Source organism: Dipodomys spectabilis, unplaced genomic scaffold, assembly GCF_019054845.1.
Source record: "Dipodomys spectabilis isolate Male_0828 unplaced genomic scaffold, ASM1905484v1 ptg000491l, whole genome shotgun sequence".
In the NCBI taxonomy this organism is placed as follows: domain Eukaryota; kingdom Metazoa; phylum Chordata; class Mammalia; order Rodentia; family Heteromyidae; genus Dipodomys; species Dipodomys spectabilis.
This window is the reverse complement of record NW_024871168.1, coordinates 894,591-918,777: the sequence shown is the minus strand read 5'-3', so window position 1 is coordinate 918,777 and position 24,187 is coordinate 894,591. Positions and strand designations below refer to the sequence as shown.

The 24,187-nt window shown below is 34.9% G+C and overlaps 1 non-coding gene across 1 annotated transcript; it reads right to left on the bottom strand.

The window, feature by feature from the left end:
* Positions 1 to 16,948: 16,948 nt before the first annotated feature.
* Positions 16,949 to 17,052, bottom strand: LOC122098751. The gene has a single exon (XR_006145803.1). It is a non-coding gene; the product is annotated as a U6 spliceosomal RNA (small nuclear RNA).
* Between the last annotated feature and the right edge of the window lie 7,135 nt (positions 17,053 to 24,187).

Below are 24,187 nucleotides of genomic sequence, written 5' to 3'. Positions count from 1 at the left end.
GGGAAGTTAGGTGGGAAGGGTGGACGTGGCTCATCTGGCAATGCTGGGGAGCATGCACACACATCCACTCACTGCACATCCACCGTAAAGGAGTTGGCCACACATCTCAACGGGTGACCTGAGGAGGCACCCACACCCACAGGGACTACAGAAATGGAGTTTCACGTGGTGACTTGGAAAGGGCTCCAGAGCACAGCCTTGGAGCAATGCACAACTGGCAAAAACAAAACAAAAACAAAAACAAAACAAAAAGAAAAAAAGAAAAACGAAAAAAGTCCAGTAAAACTTTTCATCAATGATAACCTATTATACATTAAAAACAGTTTTAGTTTCCTCTTGTATTATATTTTTGCATGGATCCCTCTGAATTAACCAGAAATCTCCAGGATTTCTTCATGCATAGTAATACAAATAAATATAGCTTCTATTCTTTTTTTAATTAAGGGAAGCTGCATTTATTTCTTTCCATTGTTTGATTCATGAAAAAGAAATCCTGAAATATATCTGTAAAACACCGAACTCAGCATTTCTTCTGAACTCCTCACTGAAGAAAGAGAATAAAGTGACTGAGCAACAGGTATCACCCATATTGTCACTGTGCTAGCTGTCTTTCTGATTAGAAAATAATCCTGCCATGCACATGCAAATCATTTATGCAACATGTTTTCAGACAATTCTTGCTGTTATATTGCATTTATCTTCCTCCTCCTGTCTCCTCTCCTGCTCCTCTTCCTGTTTCCCTCTTCCTTCTCTCCTACCTCTACTTTCTCCCTGTCCCCTTCTCTTCTCCCTCCTGCTATCCCTTCCTCCTCTCTTACCCCTTCCTCCTCCTTTCCTTTCCTCTTTCTCTTACACTTTCCCTTCTACTTTTTTATGGTCCTAGGTGTTGGACACACACTAAGCAGATGCTCTCCTGCTCACTACAGGCCTCCAGTCTGGACTTCATTTCAATGACACTCTATTTCTTTGAGGCAAACCCAACAAAGTCTTTTGATTCAGGATTCAATTCATGGTACATATTCTACACCATGAATATGTGCTACTTCATACAGTGTGGCTAATAGGTTTGGATTATGCTTTGGGCTTCAGTTAAACTCATCTGAAATAATGTGTTTGAAGGCAATCAAATGTGATCCTGTTACTCCCACATTAATGAACTGGTTACTTCATATCTTGCACGAGTACTTCCATATTGCTCCCAGTTTAATGAACTGTCACTTTGTGGTAGCACCCACAATAACACTAACCCAAGGATTACTGGGGATCAGAAGATTAAGTCCAGAAAGTAAAATCCATGAGGTATTTATCTCAAAATAACCATTAAAAAGCCAGAAGAAAACCTTTGGCTACGTGGTTTAGTGCCATACTTCCACAGAATAAGCTGATGACAGGACCCAGGCCTCATTAGAAGACCAGTGGTGGGTGCATACACACACACACACACACACACACACACACACACACACACACACACACACACACACACACACACACACACACAAATTTCCCAGCTAAAGCAAGTATCTGTTTTCCCAATAACATATCTGAGTTCAAATCTTATGTGTTTTGGTATTTTTGAAAGTTTTATCATCAACTTGCCTAATTTTAATAAATGACACCCTGTTCACTATTATTTAATCCTGGTTGGAAAATATTTTAAGACACATTTTCATGTAGAAAGTTGTTTTTTCCCCAACTCTTGACTGTCTTGGTTTGTAAGAATGAAAGAATTGTGCCTTTAATTCATTAGTTCATAAATTAGAAAAGTAACCCTAACCCTAGAACCAATTGCCTTTGGATTCTAAAAGCCACAAAAGTACATTAAATTTATACATCCTGTTTTGGCTTCAACTCATCTTTCTTAAAATATTTTCTAGTTTTACTCAATATCTTGCCATTTTTCTAACACAACATTCAGGCTAACCCTCACACTAATCATACCCTAATCCTAATATTATTAGCAGTTTCCTATTTCATATTCATCCTAATTTGATCTTGACTTGTTATTCAAAGATTTATTTTCAGTTTGACCTAAATTTTCCATTTCCCTGATGCTAACACTAAGCCCAGCTGGAACTGAAACCTAATTTTCAACCTAATAATAGCTCAAAATTAATATTAAATATACTCTATTTTTTATTCATTGTAATGAATATTCCAGTTTGCACTCTGGAAATGAGTTTCAATTTGCCCTAATTTCCAACAAATTTCCTAACTCTACCTGTGAAGTTATCTTCTTCCCTAACATGAACTATTATATTATTGTCCTCAAATTCTCTTACCAGGAAAAATACTGTAGTTTCCATTAATCCTACATTTTCCTGAACCACTGTATCCTAAAACAATTTCAGATTTACATATCATCTAGTCTTTTACTTAATGCTAACTCTCAACATAAACCTGGCTGGAAAACTCTCATTAATCATTACAAGAATTATCACTGAGAAATAAATATAATGATAATGTTCTAGCTACTATTCAGGCTCACATTTTTGCTTCTATTTGTTAGTGAAAACTCAATTTTATAGTAAAACTTTCCTATTCATAACACTAATCATAATCAGAACAAAACACTGACCCTGATTTTAATCCAAATAATGTCTATACTAACACTAACTAGTTAGTGTTACAATAGTTTTCATTCATCCTAACGTGATTCAAATAAGCCTTCCAAACATAGGTTTCAATTTTTTTCCCAATATCTTAGTCATTTTCTAACTCTAAACTTAATCTTAACTGGAATATTGAGAATAAATATAAGCCTAATTGCAAGCATATTCTAATATTAATAGCAATACTCTAGTTCACATTCATTCTAATTCTTACCAGGCCTGTAATACAATTTACCTTCAATTTGAACCTCATTGTTTTTCTCCTTCACTCTAACCCTAACCATGGCTGGCATCCTAACCATAACCTTAATACTAAAGGTATCCCTATTCTAAAATTTATGAAAAATGCTCGTTTTGTGCAATCCTAACTTAAATTCCACTCTAATCCTCGAAATAAATTGCAGCTTTTCCTAAACCCTACAGATTTTCTCACTCTTACCTCTGAACCTGTCTTGTTCCATAAGAGGAATCATTATAATCATTGATCTCAAATCCTGATATTATGAAATACATTGTACTTTCATTATCCCAGATTTTCCTGAATTCCTAGAACCTAAAAAAGTTCAGCTTTACTTAACATTTGACACATTTCTTTTTTTATTCCTTTTGTTGGTCGTGCGGCTTGAACTCTGGGCCTGGGCACAATCCCGGAGTTCTTTAGCTCAAGGTGTGCACTTGTACCACTTGAGCCACAGCACCACTTTTTGGTTTCCAGGTAGTTAATTGGAGATAAAATTCTCACAGACTTTCCTACCGGGGCTGGCTTTGAACTGCGGTCCTCAGAAATCAGCTTCCTGAGTAGTTAATGAGGCTGACAGAGGGATTACAGTTAAATGTGTAAGGTAATGAGTACATTTCTTGTTGACCATTGTTACTCCCTTCTTTGTTGTTGTCCAACTATTCCTTCCCTCTCCCATCTCCATCACTCTTCTCTCCCCATGGTTTAAAGTTCATTTTCAGTACAGTGTGCTGTGAGTATTATTGTTGCAATAGGTCATCCTCTGTAGAACCTGAATTTGCTATTTCTCTAAACCTAATTCTAATTCTGTCTGGTATCCTAACCCTAACCATAATAATAATGATAGTTCAATTCAGAAGTTAACAAAAAATATTCATTTTTGTTCATCCTGTTAATCCTCTGTACATCTTGAATTAAGTTGCAGTTTAGCTTAAATCCTCCAAGTGAGTTTATATGTGCATATATTAAAAATATAATTTTATGTAAAAAACATGATCTTTGGAGGAAGGAGTAACAAAAAGGAAATAGAGGGAGTATAATCAAATGTTTTAAATATATTATGGAAAGAGAGTAACGAAACTGCCAATTCTGAAAATTAATAACCATTAATAAAATAACTAAATATAAATAAATAACACACAGCCTTCCAGTGTTCTTGAAGAGAGCCATGATATGTCTTGTGAAAGAAATACTTGTTCAAAACTTTGTTCATGTATAATTTATATTGTTATTGGCCCATTATTTAACTTAATGAATAAAATTTTATCAAATAGGATTCCATGACAAAAAATATAAAACAGTTACCTAGTAATTGTTTGAGAAAAAGTTATAGTCATGAGTTTTAAGAATCTTTCTATTTCCCTACAAAGTAATGGTTTAGGTTTACTAATCTAGTATTTGTTGTAAGTTTAGAGAACATTATAAGCATGAAAAACAATGAACTGTACATCTTGTTTCTTGGATGAGTGATATTTTAAACATTGTCTTTTATTCAAATTAATACTTAGGTTTACTTTTCAAAATAAATCCAATTTTATCTCCTTTCAGAACAAGTACTTACCCTGCAATTAAATGTATTAGTATATTCAGATATTTAAAAGCTAAATTTTCTGTTTGTTATGTAGCTCTACATATTCAGAATGACATGATTTTTCTATTCGTAAATGTCTAAACTCTGGGATTTTTGCTTCATCAATATAAATTGTCTCATGAGGTTTTTCTGAAAGCTCCAGTAACCAGTGTGGGATTTTTGCTTCATCAATATAAATTATCTCATGAAGTTTTTGTGAAGGCTCCAGTAACCAGTGTGGTCAAAAACATTTCATGAATTCTAAATTTTAAATCTAATCATTTTTAGGCTTTGATTATATCAGTTATTGTCTCTTTAGAGCAACTAAAATAAATACTACTTTTTAAACATTTCACTCACATTTTAAATAATATTAACATAGGTCAAACAGAGACTAATCATTTCAAATTCACCATATTTGATGATCTCAGTGTGAAGAATGTAGAGAGTATAAGACCCTTATACTCAATAATATTTTTGGTTAACTTAAATTATATATCTAGATTTCTAAATTGCAGGTAAATCACATGGAAATACGAAAATAAAAAAAATGATTACTTTGGGATCATTTTCTTCTTAACTTTTTTTATTGTGAAAATTTCGTACAATGGGGTTAAAATTATAGGGGCAGAGTAATGAGTACATTTCTTATCAAGCATTGTTTCCTCTTCCTTTGTTTCCCCTTCCCATCCTTACCCATTTCCACACTCTTGCCAGCCAAAGGTGTAAAGTTCGTCTTTTGAGATAACATCTTGTACATCTCATTATTACAATGGTTCCAACGGTATCCCTAAAATAATGAAGCAAAAATATCTCCAGGAAATATATTTTTCAATAAAATGTTTCAATCCTTAGGTAAAGTGCATTATACTTCAATATAAAGTTTATTTCAAAATAGAAATTCTGCAACTAGTCTAATGTATGTTTTCATGCACAAAATTCTGTGACTTCTAGTCTTATTATGTGATTTTAATTATATTTTTATTGTGAAATGAGCCCTACTTATTTTTATTACAAACTTCAGTAACTATACAAATCATGCCTGTACATGGTAATTTACATAATTTAATACACAAACAAAATTATCTTTTTTCTTGTCTCCCACACGGAAGCATGAGGTGCTGAGGTATATTAAATGAAAGCATTCTAAAAGAGAGTCTATATGGAATGGAAATTTGCAACGTGAGGATGGGAACATGAACACTTTCTACTTGGCTGAATAAGAATTCTTGTTTCTACAGTACTTCCTTCCCATTTAATCACACAGGGAAAGCCTCAAAATTTGAAGTTCATATGAATGAATTACATTCCTAAAAGTTGTGGCAACCCTGCTCAAAAGCTCAATCTTATCACAAATTCTTTGTGCTTGCTGGCTGATCTATTTCTCTATCACATGTTTCATATTATTAAGCATATTAGTAATTCAACTGGAAGTACATGGCAGGAGACTCCTGAAATCACATCTATTGCAGTGTAATATTCAGAAGAGAGGAAAAAGATTATATTGATCTCCAATTCCTCCCTTTCGCCTTCAATATACTAATCAATTGTCAAAACAATCGTGTAAGATGTTAGTTTATTTTCCCTATTTAATTAGAGATTAAGCAAGTGTTTTTTTGTAGTAAAGTGATGACAGTAGTATCACAGCTCTGATATGAGCACCTCCTCCCTAACAAGTAATGCTCTATGGACTGTAAATATGGAAGCCACACTGAATTCTCTCGCTGTCTGTCTCTCTTTCTCTCTCTCTACTGACACACACACACACACACACACACACACATCTCTCTCTACTGACACACACACACACACACACACACACACACAAACACATAGAGCTGCCACCCAGACACATCAGAGATCAGTTCCATTCCTTTGTAATTATAGTTGATTGATGTTTGCGCTCCCTTGTTTTTCTTTGCTTCAGGATCTTGCCTGAACCTGTATGTTTCCCTGAGATCAAGTCCCTTGTTCTTAGTATACTGTGTATCTTTCTATGTTTCAAGCCAATTAAGAATACCCTGAATACAATATCTTCATACTTGACATTTCAAGTCAAACTCCATGAACTCATAATACTGTATTGGATCTAGAGACAAAAAAACGCCCACCTTGTTATTTTAGATGGAATTGAAATCATGAAATAGAAGAATATCGATCAGGAACTGAGCTAAGAGAACGGGAGTATGTGGGAAAATGTAGAATGCTGTATGTGTGTTAGAGATACAGATTAATAGGAACATTTATTGAAAACTTGTCATCCTATATTGAAAGCTCAACTTAAGCATACAGTTTTCCAGTTACTTTGCTTACCTATCACTTCTGATCACAAATTCTCTCATGTGTATAGTATCTTTGAATAAATCACACGATTTGCAGATACTTAACATCTTAAGGAAACACAGTCTGTGTCTACATTTTTCATTCTATGTGACAAACCCATATTTTTTGTTTCCGTGTTTCCTGAATAAATGTATTCCTAGAAACAGGATATTGACAGCAAATCTCAGTGTAATTTTCATTTTGTAAATTTCAAATATAATATAAATTTTGTATTGACTAGTCATTTTTAAAAAATGAGTGATATTCATGAACACAATATTTTGATGCCTTTATGTTAATTTAGAATTACTATGGTAGTTCATGTGTCTAATTGACTTAACCATTATATTATTAATGTATAAACATTGCATTGCACTATTTATTTTTATATATAAAATAATCCCCAAAGGTTTACTTTAAAGGAATAATAGGGGAGTTGTCTTTATGTTCCAAACTTTATATTTACTTCATTAAAAGGACTAGAAACACATGATGTTTACTGGAGCAATTTAAAAGTTGAGAACGCATTTCTAAAGAGAATGGATTTATTGATTAAAACATAGGATAGAGTAAAAAAAAGTCAGGTTTCTTGCTTGACACTGCATAAATTTCATATGAATGTAGCTCAAGATGAGACTCACAGATAAATTGATATTTATATTACTGAGATTTACATCACAATATAAGCAATATAGGTATTTTAAGGAATTGGTCATTCAAAGCCATAGATACATAATGGATGAAGAATGGAATTGAAAATAGCAAAGGGAAAACAATTCAACATGCAGCTATTATGATTTCATAATACTAATATGGAAGTAATGGAGCTTTTCCCTTTCTGAAGAAGAACGTTTAGCCAGTAATTTCAGTGTAAGTCATTAATTGTAATGAGTCTAAATTCTTTTCCTCTGAGATATCCAAGAGTACTATACTCATCCTCTGAAGAGTAAATAAGTAATTATTTTCATTAGCTTTGCTTAATATTAATTTACTTGTAGTAAATAGATTTAAATGTCTTCTCTTTCTCTCAATTTAATAACATACATTTCTGTCTCTTTCTGTTTCCTCTTACAAGCCTGAAATCACTATTTCAAAGTAGTATAAGCAGGAAAACAAAATAACCTGATACAACAACCAAAAATCCTAAATTATGTGAAAAAATCCACAATATAAAAAATAAATCTGAGGAAGAGAAAAACAATGACAGAATAACCACAGAAAATTATCCTAGTAATCACTAATGAAACAAAGATTTAGAGTCCTAGCAGGTACTCTAGGTCTAGAGGGTCACATCAAATCAGCTATAATTATAGCTATGCAGCTATAAATATAGACATAATTATGGACATACAATTAATGAGAAGATTTCATACAGTCTTCACAAGAAAACAGAAATCTATGAAAAGGTGCCAGCCAGGAATACACTGGGCAACACATTCAAAAGCACATGTGCAATGTGGAAATAAAAGGGCAACATGGAAAAAAGCAGGAACAGAAGTGTACATCAGAGAAAGCCACATCCATACACATAGACAATTCACCATACCACTGGACAGTCCAAATGGTCACTGGAACCACAAATATAAACATCACAACATCTCACCACAACTGATTTCTATTCCTACACTTAATGGACTCGACAAAAATGCAATTCCAGAAAAACAAATCACAACAGGAAACCAAACCAAGACCCTGGAAATCAACCAAGAACATAGAGAGTCACATATTAATATCATAGCTCCCCCAAAAGAAAGCCTCCAAATGGACAGAACAAATCAGAAAAATACAAGAAAAGTGATGACAAAGTAGTATAATTCACACAGTAATTAACCAGGCATTAGAACAGACAATCAAGGACCTAGAAGATAGTTATCAAATGTATTACAGATACTGCTGAAAAATGTGATTAATGGAAAGATAGAAAACATCTACAAGGAAATTTGTGAACAAGATGAGACCAACCAGTCATTAGGAAAATAATTCATGGAGACTTCAAACAGAAAGATAAATAAATTCTGAGAAGGCAAGGGAGTCCAAGGAAAAAATGGATGCCTAGTTAAAAGATATGAGAGAAGACACAGCTAATAAAACAACCCTTACATCTCCCCCAACCAAAGATAAAATGTACAGAAAGTCCATACAAGACCTAAAACAAAGCTTTAATAAGGAGACAGAACCCCTAAAAATGACCAATTAGAGGACAGGGAAATCAAAAACAGAGTAGAAAGTCTCCACAGCAAATAGATGAGATAGAAGATAATCTCAGGGTCAAAGACAGAATAGATCTAGTAGGAAAGAGGAAATAATCATTTAGAACAAATCCAAGAAATAAGACATGATCTTGCCAGAACTTCAAGACTCAGTTAGAAGATCAAATTTTAGGGAGATAGGTATCAGGAAGGAGAAGAGCAAGAAACTAAATGGATGGGAAGCATATTACAGAATTCTAGCAGAGAACATGCCAAACATCCAAAGAGAAAGGCTCATTCAGAGAAGAGAAGCCTTTAGAAACCAATCAGAATTTTAGAACTGAACAATCCACCATGATATCATAATCCATTAGAGGATTATTAAAGATCAAGGAAAGGATTCTTAAAGATGCCATAGAGAAAAGATTGATTATTTATAAAGGATATACAGTCAGAATAAGAAACAGGTTTCTTAGTTGATTTGGTAAAAAGGAAAGCCTGGCATTATATATGACAAACATTAAAGATAAACAACTACCAACCATGAATACAGTCCCAAGCCAACTCTCCTTTACATTTAAAGGATATATAAACATATTTCATGACAAAGAAAACTTGAAACAACGTATGTTCACCAAATTATCAGAATAGAATTTAATCAAATATATACTAAATAGAGAAGATCAAGGAGAAGAGGAACTATTTATATAAAATGCTCCCTACCAGAGAACAAGGTAAATATGTTAAGAGTAGATGAGGCACAGCTCCTAATAACAGGTGTATAACATATCAGGCCTTATTTCAGATATTTCTGTCTTAAAGCTCAATATCAATAGACTTAAATTTCCAAATAGAAGACATAGATTAGATAGTAGTATCAAAAACCAAGATGCATCCATCTAGTATCTATGAGAGACACATTATCAAACACATTCTATGAAACTAGAATTAGACTCCTCCCCAAATCACATAGGGATTCACCAAAGAAAGAGAACTATGTACCAAACTCTTTGATAAGCATTAATGCAGAACTTCTCAATAAAATTCTCACTAACCAGTTTCACCAAATAACAAAAAAATCATATGGTATGATCAAATAGGATTCATCTTGGATACGATTTGATTCAATATTCTTGTCAATAAACATAATACAAACCATCAGCAGAAGCAGGGACAAAAAACAAATGATCGTCAATAGGGTGTAGAAATAGCTTTTAACAAGCTCCAATACCCCTTTATGATTAAAAGGTCTGAGAACCTAGGAATGCATGGAACATTCCTCAATATTAAACTGAGTATGTATATGATAGAGATAATCAGCATTTAGCTAAGTGTGGAAGCATGAAGTCATTAACATGAAGAATTAAAAGGATGTTCACTCTCTACTACTCTTCAATATGGTAGTGGACTTTCTTGCAAGAGCAATAGACAAAAGAAAAAAATAAAGCAGATCCAAATAGGGAAGAAGTAAAACTATCCCTTTTTACAGATGAAATGACCCTGTATTTAAAGGACCCTATGGATTCCTCCCTCAAGTTAATAAATGTGATGCTAACCTTCATCAATGTAGCAGGATATAAAAACCACAAGAATCAGTAGTTTTTCTGTTACCAACAATGGGAAAATCCACGCTGAAATCCAAAAAACGACCTCATATACTAGCCTCAAAATCAAATCAAATCTAAACAAAACAAAACAACAACAACAAAACTAGGAATTAATTAACTAAAATCGTGAAGGACATATATGTGAAAACTTTAAAAATATAAAAAGGGAAATTGAATGAGATTCAAGGAAATAGAAAGTCTTTCAATGTTCCTAGTTGGAAGAATTAACATTTTGAAAACTGCAATACTTCCCCTAAACAATTGGCAAGGCAATACTCATCAAAATCCCAACAATTTTCTTCAATGTAGAAGAGAAAGCAATGCAACTATAATATGGAATTACAAAATTACATATGAAACAGAAAGCTTAGAAATGAATTCATGGGCCTATAGTCATCTTACACACACAAACACTCACACACACACAAACACACACACACACACAATGGAATTATATTCACCCATCAGAAAGATGACTTTTCACCAGTGGTAAGGAAAATGAAAGGTTTGGGAAAATTATATTAAGAGAAAAGAGAAAGGAATGCAGACTCAGAGCAATATAGTTTTCATGGATTCATTCATTTATTGTAGCTAGAAGATGCATACAAATCTATAAGTAAACAAGACAGATTCTACCTCGTCCATTATAATGGCCATTACTAAGAAAACTAACAATAGCAAACGCTGGCATGGATGTAGCCAATTGGGAACTCGATTACACTGTTGATGGGAAATTAAACATGTTCAACCACTGTGGAATGCAGTACGGAGTTTTCTGAAAAGAGTAAATGTAGATCTCCCTTAAGACCCAGTAATTCCCCTTATGGGCCGTAATACAATAAATAACAAACAAGCTCACATGAAAGCTACCAGTATATACATGATCAGGGCTCAGGCCCATAGTTCAAGGACTGGAAAAAAATTACCACTGCTGGTATTTGTTTCCGCAAATATGAACCGTTTTATATAAGATACCAAATCAATATATATGCAGTAGCTAGATTAGGACTCAAATGTAGTGGGTGATAAAATGGCTCCTTTGTTGAATGTTAAGAAGAGAAGTATGTAGTCCATGAAAAGGATATTTTTTCTTGTTGCTGTTCGAGGGGCTTGAAGTCTGGACTTGGGCACTGTCCCTGAACTCTTCAACTCCAGGTGGGTGCTCTACCACTTGAGCGACAGTGCCACTTCTGATTTTCTGATGGTTAAATGGAAATAATAGTCTTTCTTGCCCAGGCTGTCTTTGAACTGTTGTTCTCAGATCTCAGCTTCCTGAGTAGCTAGGATTACAGCTGTGATTCACTGGCATGATTTTTAGAAAAGAAAATCCACCTCTTTACCTGTGTCTAAACCTCAGATATTACTATTAGAACACATCACCTTCACCTCATTTCATTAAACATTTGTAAATTTTCTCTTTTCCTTCATGTGGTAATACTGCAATCAATATTAACTCAGATGGGGGACTGGATCAATTGTACGGTATTTGCTAGCACCTAATTTAAGAACTTTTACATCAAAAGAAATGAAACCCTCATTTTGAATAATTGTTTTCTCATTTTATTACAAATCTGTGCTTGATTACTTCCTAATGTGATATTGGACTTCCTAATAGAGTGATGAAATTTTCTTTCTTTTCAACCTTCTCCCACATGTGGTCAAATATTTAAGAGTTCAAAGATTTGCACTGATAATTGATTAAGCTGACTTCTAAGAAAATGTGCCTTTCTGGAATTTGGTCTTCTTTCTTGTTCTTACATGCACAAGCTTTCTATGATTTATTTGTTCTACAAGGAATTCTACATTCCAATCTTTGTGTGACCAATTTTAGTCTTCCTGATCAGTCTTTCTGTCCTTTCTCTGGAGTCTCATTTGAGTCTGCCTTATAAAAAATATATTAGTTATCAGCTAAATGATTCTCAGCTTCTGTTTTTTGCCTGACTTCATGTAGGCTATGATAGCAACCCTGCCTGACTGACTTACTGGAGTGTATGTGTGTGTGTGTTTTGTTTTAGATGTCTAGGATTACTATTCAAGGTAGTAGTTTCTCTGGGCCCCTGTGATCCCCTGGCCTAGAGTCAATGGGTTTTTCTCCTAAAGATACAAAGAACAATTGACTAAATTCCTGTTAATTGTCTCAAAATGAGGCAATCAGGCATCCTTGCAAAGCCATCAATAATGCTTTATAACCACTTACAGAAGTCATCTATCAAGATGGCTTTTCAAGGTTGACTGTGAAAAATGTTCATTTCCAAGTATGCACCACAAAGCAGAGCACATTCCTGGGATCAGACATTTGGAAGGAAGGTTACCTTTCCTTCCTTCTCTTATGATAGATCAAACCGTAATAATCTTCAGTTGTGGTCAGCCTGGAGCACATATTCCCAAGAATATTCTGTAGTGTAAAGGAGGACCAACTCTCAATGGTGTAAATATTTGTCTACTACAGACTGATTTATCTTGCTTTTATCTATTGTTATTTTCATTACTTTAAACACATGGATAATTTATATTGGGATTAGACAAAGGATTAATGGAATAGACATTCAGTTTACTTTCATAGATCCAATATAATACACTTAACCCATAATGGACAAATAAATCCAACTCTAGAAACAATGTCAGGAATACAAAATAAGCCTTAATACATATAATCTGGCACACATACACCATCATCTACACAAAAATTCAGTCTCTCTGTAAATATTTATTTGGTATGAAATAATAAAAATTTAATTAATGAGTATGACTTTCAAGAATCATCTGGAACAGTCCCCATATATATAATTGTAAATAATTTTATAGATGTCACCTAGACAAGAATTTAACATGCATGTAGAAATCAAATTTCCACAATTTAAGCTATATGAGAGGGGTCATACCCTCGTGTAATATGTGGTGTGAATTTTACCACAGTGATGAACCCTTCCAACTAATACCAAGAGTCATGTGCAATAATTTATTATTTGATGTTAAGATGAGTGCTAAGTGTAGAATACACTTTGAATTATTACATTAAATTACAGAAATGAAGCAATAATGATATGTTATTTGTTTAAACTCTAATGCTTCTCAATTTTACAATTCATAAATATATTATTAAAATTATTTTCACTTTCTTCTTTTCTATAGCTGCTGAAATTAAAATTATATATTAAACATTCAATATTAAGAAATCAATAAGTAACTTATTAAAATGATATGCTATTAAACTCTGATTTGGATTATACTTCTAACAAATTGTGATCTAAACAACTCAATAGAATTAAGGGTGATCATTTTTAAATATATTAGCTTGTTTTTTTTTATTTTATTTTTTGGGTCCGATCGTGGGGTCTGAACTCTGGGCCTGGGTGCTCTGCCTCAGCATTTCAGCTCAAGGCTAGCGCTGTACAACTTGAGACACAGCACCACTTCCGGCTTGTTTCTTTTTGCTTATGTGGTGCTGAGGAATCAAACCCAGGGCCACAGGCATCCACGGAAAGCACTCTACCACTGAGTCACCTTCCCAGCCCAGCAGCTTGTTTTTTGTTTCCTAATTGTGTCATTTGTTATTCTTGGTCTAAGTCATCTCTTCATCTTAATTGTTTAGTTTTCTATTTTATCTCTATTGGTTTGCTGATTATGCATTTTGTTTAAACTTTTTAATGACTGACATGAGGCTGAAAAGCTGTATGCTAGTTTATTACTTGCTATGTTAATGTAAAATTACTCCTTTCCACAGCTCTTCTACTCTACGATACTACAGTATTTCCCCCAGTCGCATCTCCTGTATCGCTGCTCTCATATATTTTATTTTATTTTTTATTTAAAGTTCCAGTATCGTTTTTAAAAAAGTACTAAATCTTTTAAATATCATCACTTACTGTATTTTAAGAATTCAAGAATGAAAAAAATCACATATAATCACTCCAAAATGCTTTAAAACTAGGAAATGATAAAACAGGCCACTGTGAAGTAAATTTTCTTCTGCTTTCAAAATTATTCTGAAAGCCTTGTGCTGGTTTGTCACACCTGTAATCCTAACTACTCGGGATATCTACTCAGGGGCCTGAGATCTGTGGATAACATTTGGAAGCCAATCAGGGCAAAATAAATTCATGAGATTATTTTTCAAAAATTTTAATGAACTAACAAAGGGCCAGGAATGGAGATGTAGCTCATATAGTAGCTCACCAATCTAGAGAGAAAGACATAGCGAGACCTTGAAGCCCTGATTTCAAACTCTGAGCATGCCAACACGCAGGAATGCACACACACTCACTTTTTCAAAATATCTTCATATCAGTGTTTTGCATCAATTTATATGTTAACGATATTATTTGGGTAAAATAGGCAAAATAAACTCTTCCATCTCAAAACATTTTTATACATTTTTTGTTGTAAAAATACTGTACAGAATGGTTATAGTTACATGAGCAAAGTAATAAGTACATTTCATATCAAGCATTGTTACCTCCTCCTTTGTTTTTCCCCCACCATTCCTTCCCTTCCACCTCCACAAGTACACTCCTCACACCTCCAAGCCCCACCCAATGTCCCCAGCCTAAATTGTAAAATTCGTTCTTCAAAATATTGTCATGTGCATCTATTGTTATACAATGGGTCAAACTGTATTCCTATTTAAGCATGTTGTTTTGTCCCTTTCTTTCCCCAAATTAGAGAAGTGTATATACAAGATGCATGTGCACCAACATCAAGTAAAGTGAAAACAGGGGTTATATTTTTGGGGAGGAACACATAAAAAAAAAAAGAAATCACGTTGTACATTATAAATATGTGAGAAACAACAGCAAGAAAGAAAAAACCACTTGTGTCTCTATCTTGGGGGTCATTTAGCTTAACATCTACTTATGTAGTCATATACACATAGCTTTTCAACTTTTCTGCTTATCCCAGACATATACTAGTCATTGCAAATAAGGGATACCATGGGACCTATGTTTCTTTGGACTTGGCTTACATCAGTTAATATAATTTTTTTCCAAGTTTTTCCATTTCCTAAAAATTGGGCGATGTCATTCTTTCTGATGGAGGCATAGAATTAATATATATACACATATATATGTATATGTATAGTATATGTGTGTGTGTACACACATATACACACAGAACATTTTCCTTTTTTGTTTTTTAGAGCAACTTAGTTTTCCACCTTCATCATTTTTTCAAATGTTTTTATTGTGATTAAATGATTACATAATTTCCCATATTTCACAATATTGTGGGATAGTGATGCTTAGTTAAAGTCACAAACACCACATTCTAACTTTGATGGAGCAAATTGTCTATCATGGTCTACAATACTTATGAGTTCTATGAGCTTTGCAATAGAGTTATTTCCTCCATATGTATAGTTTTTTGTTTTGAAATATGTATATTTCTTTTGTTTTGTATAGTGTCTGCTGTTCCCTCTTTCCCACTTGTTCCCTCCTTCCCTTCAGTGACATTGAGTTGCTTAGTTCATTTTGGTCAATGTCCAGTGCAGCTGATGGATCCCACTGTTGTATGTTTTTCCCTGATTCCTTCTAGTTCTGTGTCGTCTTCCTGGTTTCCCTTCAGTGTGCAAATATGATCAGCAGAATGAGGATATTTAGTAGTGATTTGACCAGATGAGTGGAAGTCCTTGGTTTCTTAAGTGTTGTTAATTTTGTTGTATCACCTTACATTTTGGATTTAACATCCACTTACCATGGAGACCATGTGCTGTTTGTCTCTTTGCTTTTGTCTTACCTCGCTCAACATGATTTCCTGTAGCTTGATTGATTTCCCTGCTAATGCCATTATTTTGTCTTTCTAATGGCTGGAACATATTCCGTTGTGTATAGTTACCACAGTTTTTGGATCCATTCATCTCTGGTGGGACATATGGGTTGTTTTCATATCCTGTATATTGTGAACAGTGCTGCAATAAACATGGAGGTGCATGTATCCTTGAATATTGGTACCTGTTGTTCAGAATAGATGCCTAGAAGTGGTATGAGTGAGCCATAAGGAAGGTCAATAATTAACTTTCTGAGGACTCACCAGATTGCTTTCCAAAGTGGTTGTGTAAGTGTACATTCACACACACACACACACACACACACACACACACACACACACACAGAGAGAGAGAGAATGTTTTCTTGATCCATTCTACTGAGGGGCATCGGGGTTGGTTCCGTATCTTAGCTATGGCAAATAATGCTACAATAAACGTTGTTGTGGTGGTAGTTTTAGTATGGACTTATTTGTGATCATTTGGGTGAATGCCCAAAAGTGGGATTGCTGTGTAATAGGGGAGCTCTATGTGGAGTCTTTGAGGAAGATCCAAACCGCTTTCCAAAATGGATGAACAAGTTTACACTCCCACCAAGAGTGCAGTAGGCTTCCCTTCTGGCCACATCCCATCCAGTATCTGTTGGTGTAAAAATATGGAACGATTCATTAATTTGCGTGTCATCCTTGTGCAGGGACCATGCTAATCTTCTCTGTATGTTCCAATTTTAGTGTATGTGCAGCCAAATTGAACACAGAACATTTTTTATATATAAAGTGTAATTGATTGTCTTAAACTAGACAATTCAACAAAAAGTAAGTTCAAAAAATTGTGAAATTTTGCAACCATATATTTCTTACATAAGCACACATTTAAGAATAAAGTCAATATTGACATGACAAAAACAAAATAATTCCAGATATTTGTTGTTCATGAGATGTGTAGGAGGAGGAATTCAATTATTCTACACAAGGCACCTGTCATAATGATCATTGCAGCAAATGTTAAGGTTTGTTAAAAGTTTTAATGATTTAAATATGTTTCATTTTGGGATTTGCTTATATATGCAAAATTAAGACTGGTAGGTCATAAATTTTTTCGATAAAGTATATAATATTTCCGGTAGCATGTACTACTAAGTATGTACATTTCAGAGTTTATAGAAACTTTGCTAATGAGAAGTTGCAAAGACTGTGTAAAGAAGCAGAGTGAATAGTTAAGAATTTAAGTACACAGTTTCTGATAAATCTTTAGGGCTCCCTTAAGTTATATGTTAGTGATGAACAAATAATGATAAAAGCCACATACACATGATGAGATTATCTATAAATAGTAATCTTAGTGGGTAAATTTAAAGGCTACTCATAGCTTTATCCAGTTTTAAATGTACAGGAATATGAGAAAATAGTAAAATCTACTATGTACTTTTCAAATACTGAAAACCCTGGTAATTGTTTTGTTTTTTATTTTAGGAATCATTAATATATAATTATTGTTTTCTTTATTTATAGAATTTTTTCCTTGTCGTAATATAATACAACTTTTTGTGAGTGGTGATTAAGAGGTACTTTGAGAATATTATTGGGATGGCCACACCATTTTTCATAGGTGCATGTGAATTTACAAATAGCAAAACTAAAAACAAAATATTGATTAAAAATTATATCAAGTAGAGTCTGAATCAGGAGTGTTGATAAATGTCCACACCTAAAATCTTAACCCTAGGCTGAAGTAGTGGTATTACAGTGTTGAGGCCACAAAATTGAGAAACTGTGTTTTGTTTTGTTTTGTTTCTTGCTTTGGTTTTGTTGGTTGTGGGGCTTGAACTCTGGGTCTTGGGTAGTGTCCCTCAGCTCTTCAGCTCAAGGCTAGCGCTATCACTTGATCCACAGCAGCACTTTCATCTTTTTCTGCTTATGTCGTGCTGAGGCATGAAATCCAGGACCTCATGCATGCAAGGCAAGCACTCTACCACTGAGCCACCTTCCCAGCTCCTGAGAAACTGTGATTTAAAAAATCATCTGAACAATATTTGCTTTCTGCTTTGGGTTATATAATGAAATATGTGAACACATTTTTATATTTTTGTGAATTATCATACTTCTAAATTTATACTAACTACAGCCAATTTATCCTTTTCAAAGTCAAGGAATATTTCTGAGAGTTTGCTTCTGTGAAGACTGTTTTTGCATTTATAATTTCTTCTGAGCCATTTTTATTTATTATCAAAATCACTTTATATTTTATTTTGATGCATTATCATACATCAAATACCTTCAAATGTACATGTAGAGTCTCAAAATAGCAGTATGAATATCCTCATACACCTCTTGTTTATCTGTTACGCACTTTAATATTATGATATTTTTCTCTCTCTTTCACTCTCTTCATTTCTGCTCTTTCTCTTTCATGCTCCATGTCTGCTACTTAGAATTTATGCTGGTCTACTATTATCCTTCAGGATCCACTGGTTTTGTGGGAACATGATAGGGACCATCAGTTACCCTTGCATTCTTTAAGAGTTATAACAGTGACTTGAAATTATTCTTTGCCATTCTAAATGGCAAAACAACAGATCTAGGAATTCATTTTCACTTTTAGTACTATTATAAATTTTATCTCATACGAATCATTGGGACTGATAATATACTTTTAGCCTGGGACCTAAAAGTTCTTTTTCATTTACAAACAACCTTTTTCTTTTATTATCAGTAAGTAACAAAAACAAAGCTATCCTATGGGAAAGTAGGCTGAAGTTGTTCACAGTGATGAAAAACAAGTTAATGGGGGAAGTGTGTACAAAGGATACCCCTCATATAACACAGATGCTTAGAGCAGTTTATCATGTACACTTTTTGATAAGGACAATGTGCTGGGAACTCTAGATTAAATCACTGAACACCTGATATATATATATATATATATATATATATATATATATATGTATTTTTATTTATATATGCATATATATGAATATCGGCCCATATATGTACACATGAATGTTACTATACACACAAATACACACATACGTACACACATGTACACATGCACAAATGGAAAAAGACACATAGATATAGCCAACACAGGTTTCACTAGTTCTTGAATATGCCTTAGACAGAATGCTTGGAAACAAATGTGTTGAAGATGTATTCGTCTCTAAGAGTTCTTTTACCACTCCTCTTATCTCTTCCAACTGGTACGTTTAGAGAGATTCGACTTGAAAAATGCAGGACAAGTGATAGCAAGTAACTCGGAAATCTCAATACGTATAGGTCATATGGTGTCTCCCTGCTCCCCATGGAATGCTTGGTCTTGTAGACACTCTCAACAGCCAAAGTAGCAGGACAATATCCTTGTTAAGAATAAAGTTATAAGGCTTTAAATGGCATCCTTCCTTGGGCTCTTTTCCAACAGTGAGCATCAATTCCTAAGCAGATGAGTGACTCCCGAGAAGACTGGAGTGCAGGTCAAAATTTAACCAACCCATATGAAAAGTCTAAAGTGAGCAATTCTGACTGAGGTCGTGCCGATGTCCTGGCAATGAAAATGAGAAAAAAAGAAAGTTTTTAATGTATTAAAATTTGAGAATAATTTGTAACCTGTCAATCAATGTGTAGAACACAATTATACCAACTGACAATAGATGGAGTGCATTTCATTTATATGCTTTTGGACTTTGAAAGTGTTTTTAAGTGTGTCTACACAAGTAGAATCAGCATGAAACAAGCCAGCATTTCTTCATTTAAGATGCAAGGAAAAGATACAGGTTGACCCATTGTAACAATGAGATTTGCAAGATACTATTAGAGGGAGTTGTTGGGGATGGTTGAAGGTAAGGAATAGTAGGGGAAAAACAAAGAAGGTGGCAACAATGCTCAATAAATATGTACTCATTACCTTACTTATGTAACTGTAACCTCTCTGTACAGTACTGAGCTTCTTCAGTAAAAATGCTGGCAAAATTGGTTAATCACTCATAGAAAACTAAAACTATATCCTTATATATCATCCTGTATCAAAGACCTCGGAGTCAAAGCAGACACACTGAAAACATTACAGATTGGAGTAGGATATACCCAAGGTCTCCTGTGCAGAGGCTGAAATTTTCTTAATAGAGACCCAGAAGCACAAGAAATCAAAGAAAGTTTGGACAAATGGAATTGTATGAAATTGCAGAGCTTCAGCTTTGCAAAGGACATAGCTAGCCAGATCAATAGAAAGCCCATTGATGGGAGAAGATCTTTGCTAGCCATACAATAGAGAAGGGTCTCATATCTCAAATATATGTGGAATTCAAAATATTAAATCCCCCAACAACAAATCCTAAAAGAAACAACTGCCCAATAAATAAGTGGACTAAAGACTTCAAGACAAACTTCTTTGAAAAGAAAAGAAGGAAGGCCAATAGACACATGAAGAAATGCTCAAACTCCCAAGCCATAATAGAAAAGCAAATCAAAACAACATTGAGATACCACCTCAAGCCATTTAGAATGGCTATAATGAAGAACTCTAATACCAACAGATCCTTCAGGGGATGTGGCCAGAAGGGAACCTTACTGCATTGTTGGTGGGAGTATAACTTATTCAACTACTTTGGAGTAGTATGGAAGTTCCTCAAAGATTCCACCTAGAACTTCCCTATGACCCAGCAATCTACCTTTTGGGTATTTACCCAAATGATCACAACAAGACCGTACTTGCATTATTTAACATAGCTAAGATAGGCATCAACCCAGATGCCCCTCAGTAGATGGATGGATCGTGAAAACGTGGTATTTAACCAAGTCCTAATCTTAAAGAGGGAAATGGTTTGGATAGAATGATCGGAGAGAGATTACAAAAAAACGAACAAGAAAAAATGGAAAAACCAAAATTTAAATTTAAGTAGTGAAACACTTAAAAATTATGTATGTTTAAACAAATGATATTGAGAGAAGAAAAGGATAAGATGAGAAGAAGGGATGGATTGAAAGGAGAAATGAAAACTAAAAAATAAAAATTCTTAAAATTAGATACTTGAAAATTATATACATATAAAGAGATAATACTGCTGTTAAAGAATTTAGGCCTAAGAGGTTGTGAATTGAGTAATAATTTTCTGGATTAAATGTGTACACAATGGGGTATAAGGTCTAATAATCAAAGACAGGTATATATCTGGGAATGAACCGAACAGCAATTTAGTCACACAAAAAAAGAAAGAAACAGAAAAAAATAAAAAGAATACTTAAAAAGGGCCAAAAGTTCAGAAGAGATTTAAAAAAGCACAAACACACACACCTATACACCTAAAATAAAAATTATGGGAAGAAAATAAGATTAATAGAAAACAATTTTAACAATTAATTTTTTTAAAAGGTTCAAAAAAGAGTTCTTTGATTGCAACAATGAGATGTACAATTCATTATATCGAAAAATGAACTTAACAACTTTGGTGGGGGGTGGGGGAGGGTCGGTTGGGGGGAGGGGGAAGTATGGGATGGGATGGGAAGGGGAAACAACAAGGAAGCAACAATGCTTGATAAGAAATATACTCATTATCTTGCCCATGTAATTTTAACTCCTCTGTACTGTATTCTCACAATAAAAAATTAAATTAAATTTAAAAAAAGAGTTCTTTGATTTTTTTAGGGGGGGGGGATGGGGGCAATGGGATGATTGTGTATCTTCCGTGTCCATAACCAGTCTCTTGGTGGAGTCTCTGGGCTGCTTGTGGTGTTTGGTTTTCCTGTGGCTTGATTGTTTTCTAAAGTCAGTGTTTGAGCAGGCAGAAAAATGCTTTGCCTAACCCAATGTTTTGTTATCCTTCTCCCAGGCTAGTTCAGTGGGAGGTAGATTTGCTTTCAGTATCCCAAAAGAGGGAGAAGGGAGTTTCCTCTAGTTTGAAGATGCTGTGATGAGATTAGGTTATGGGTAGAGTTGAGGCCTTTCAGCAATCAGTAGCTTTTCCTTGCTGGGCTAGCTAATGAGACTCTCAGAGAGCCCAGCTTGGAGCCATTCTCAGGGTTTATGTTTACTGAGTTTCAATTGTTTGTCTAGGCTGCTGTAGGGAGGGGCAGCCTCTGGCTCTGTTTACCCAGTGGTGAAAGTCACTCCTCAGGGGGCAGATTTTTCTCTGTATGGGCTGGTTGACTTTCCCCTGGGTAGAGCTGAGCCTGGCAGGTCAGGGCAGATTCCTGTGACCTGCTAAATGACACATTTGTTTGCTTCCAAGGCCTGAGTTGGAGCTAGTTGCTCAACTGGGCCTTTGTTAGTATCAAAGACGGAGATCTCCAGTCGTAGGTGACAAGCAGCCTTCCCTCCTCTGCTCCCTGAGAAGAAATGAGGAGATCAGGTTTCTACTCATGCCAGAATCTTGTTCCGGGACAGTTTCTGGTCTGTGATCTGCAGGATGAAGATATCTGCTCCTTGTCAGTTCTTGATTGTGTTGGGTAGAATCCACTTGTCCGCCACATCTGGAGCCTTTGTCCCAGATTCTCTCCATAGTTATGGCTGCTAAGAGTGTCTCTGCTTCCAACTCTGCCACTTCAGCCATGGCTAGCTGCATGTGTTCAGATCTGTTTCCTTGCTTGGATTTTCCCTCTCTGTCCAAACTCTCTGCATTGAGATGACACACTTGTTGTGACTCTGTAGCCTAAAACTGTTCACTGGAATACTAAAATGCTTTCTATAGGAGAGTTTGTTTAGCCTTCAGCTTCTCCTCTGCCATCTTCCTCCGAATCTCATGATTTTTTTTTATTGTAAAGATACTATACAGAGGGTTACAGTTACATGAGTGAGGTAATGAGTACACTTCCTCTTGAACATTGTTACCCCCCTCCATTGTTTTCCCCCTACCATCCCCTCCCTCCCTCCCTTCCCCAAGGTTCTTTTTTTTCTTTTGATTGTGACTAAGTGATTACATAATTTCAAAGTCACAAGTTCATTCTAACTTTCCTGGAGCAAATTGTCTATCACAGTCTGTAATATATAACAGTGTTCACATGTTAAATACTATATTTGTGATCAGCAGCATGGGGATATTTAGTAGTGGTTCAACCAGATGAGCGGGAGTTCTTTGTTTCTTAAGTCCTGTTAGTTTTGTCATATCACCTAACATTTTGGATTTAGCATCCACTTATCAGGGAGACCATGTACCGTTTGTCTCTTCATTCTTGGCTTACCTCGCTCAACATGATTCCTTCTAGCTCCATCCATTTCCCTGCAAATGCCATTATTTTGTCATTTCTAATGGCTGCATAATATTCCATTGTGTATAGGTACCACAATTTTTGGATCCATTCATCTGTGGTGGGGCATCTAGGTTGTTTCCATATCCTAGCTATTGCGAACAGTGCTGCAATAAACATGGAGGTGCACGTGTCCTTGTATACTGGTTCCTTTTGTTCAGGGTAGATGCCTAGAAGTGGTATGACTGGGTCGTAAGGGAGGTCAATCTTTAGCTTTCTAAGGACCCTCCAGACTGCTTTCCAAAGTGGTTGTATAAGTGTACATTCTCACCAGCAGTGTAATAGGGTTCCTCTTTCTCCACATCCCCTCCAGCATTTGTCGTTGGCTGATTTGTGGATGTGGGACATTCTGACTGGGGTAAGGTGGTATCTCAGGATTGTCTTTATTTGCATTTCCTTCACCACCAGGGATGATGAACATTTCCTCATGTGTTTCTTTACCATTTTTATTTCTTCATTTGAGAAGTCCCTCTTTAGTTCCCTTGCCCATTTAGTAATTGGTTTGTTAGGTTTGGGAGGGATTAGTTTCTTGAGTTCCCTGTATATAGAGGATGTTAACTCCTTGTCTGATATATTGCTGGTAAATATTTTTTCCCAATTAGTTGGTTGTCTTTCTAGCTTAGTTGCGATAGATTTAGCTGTGCAGAAGCTTTTTA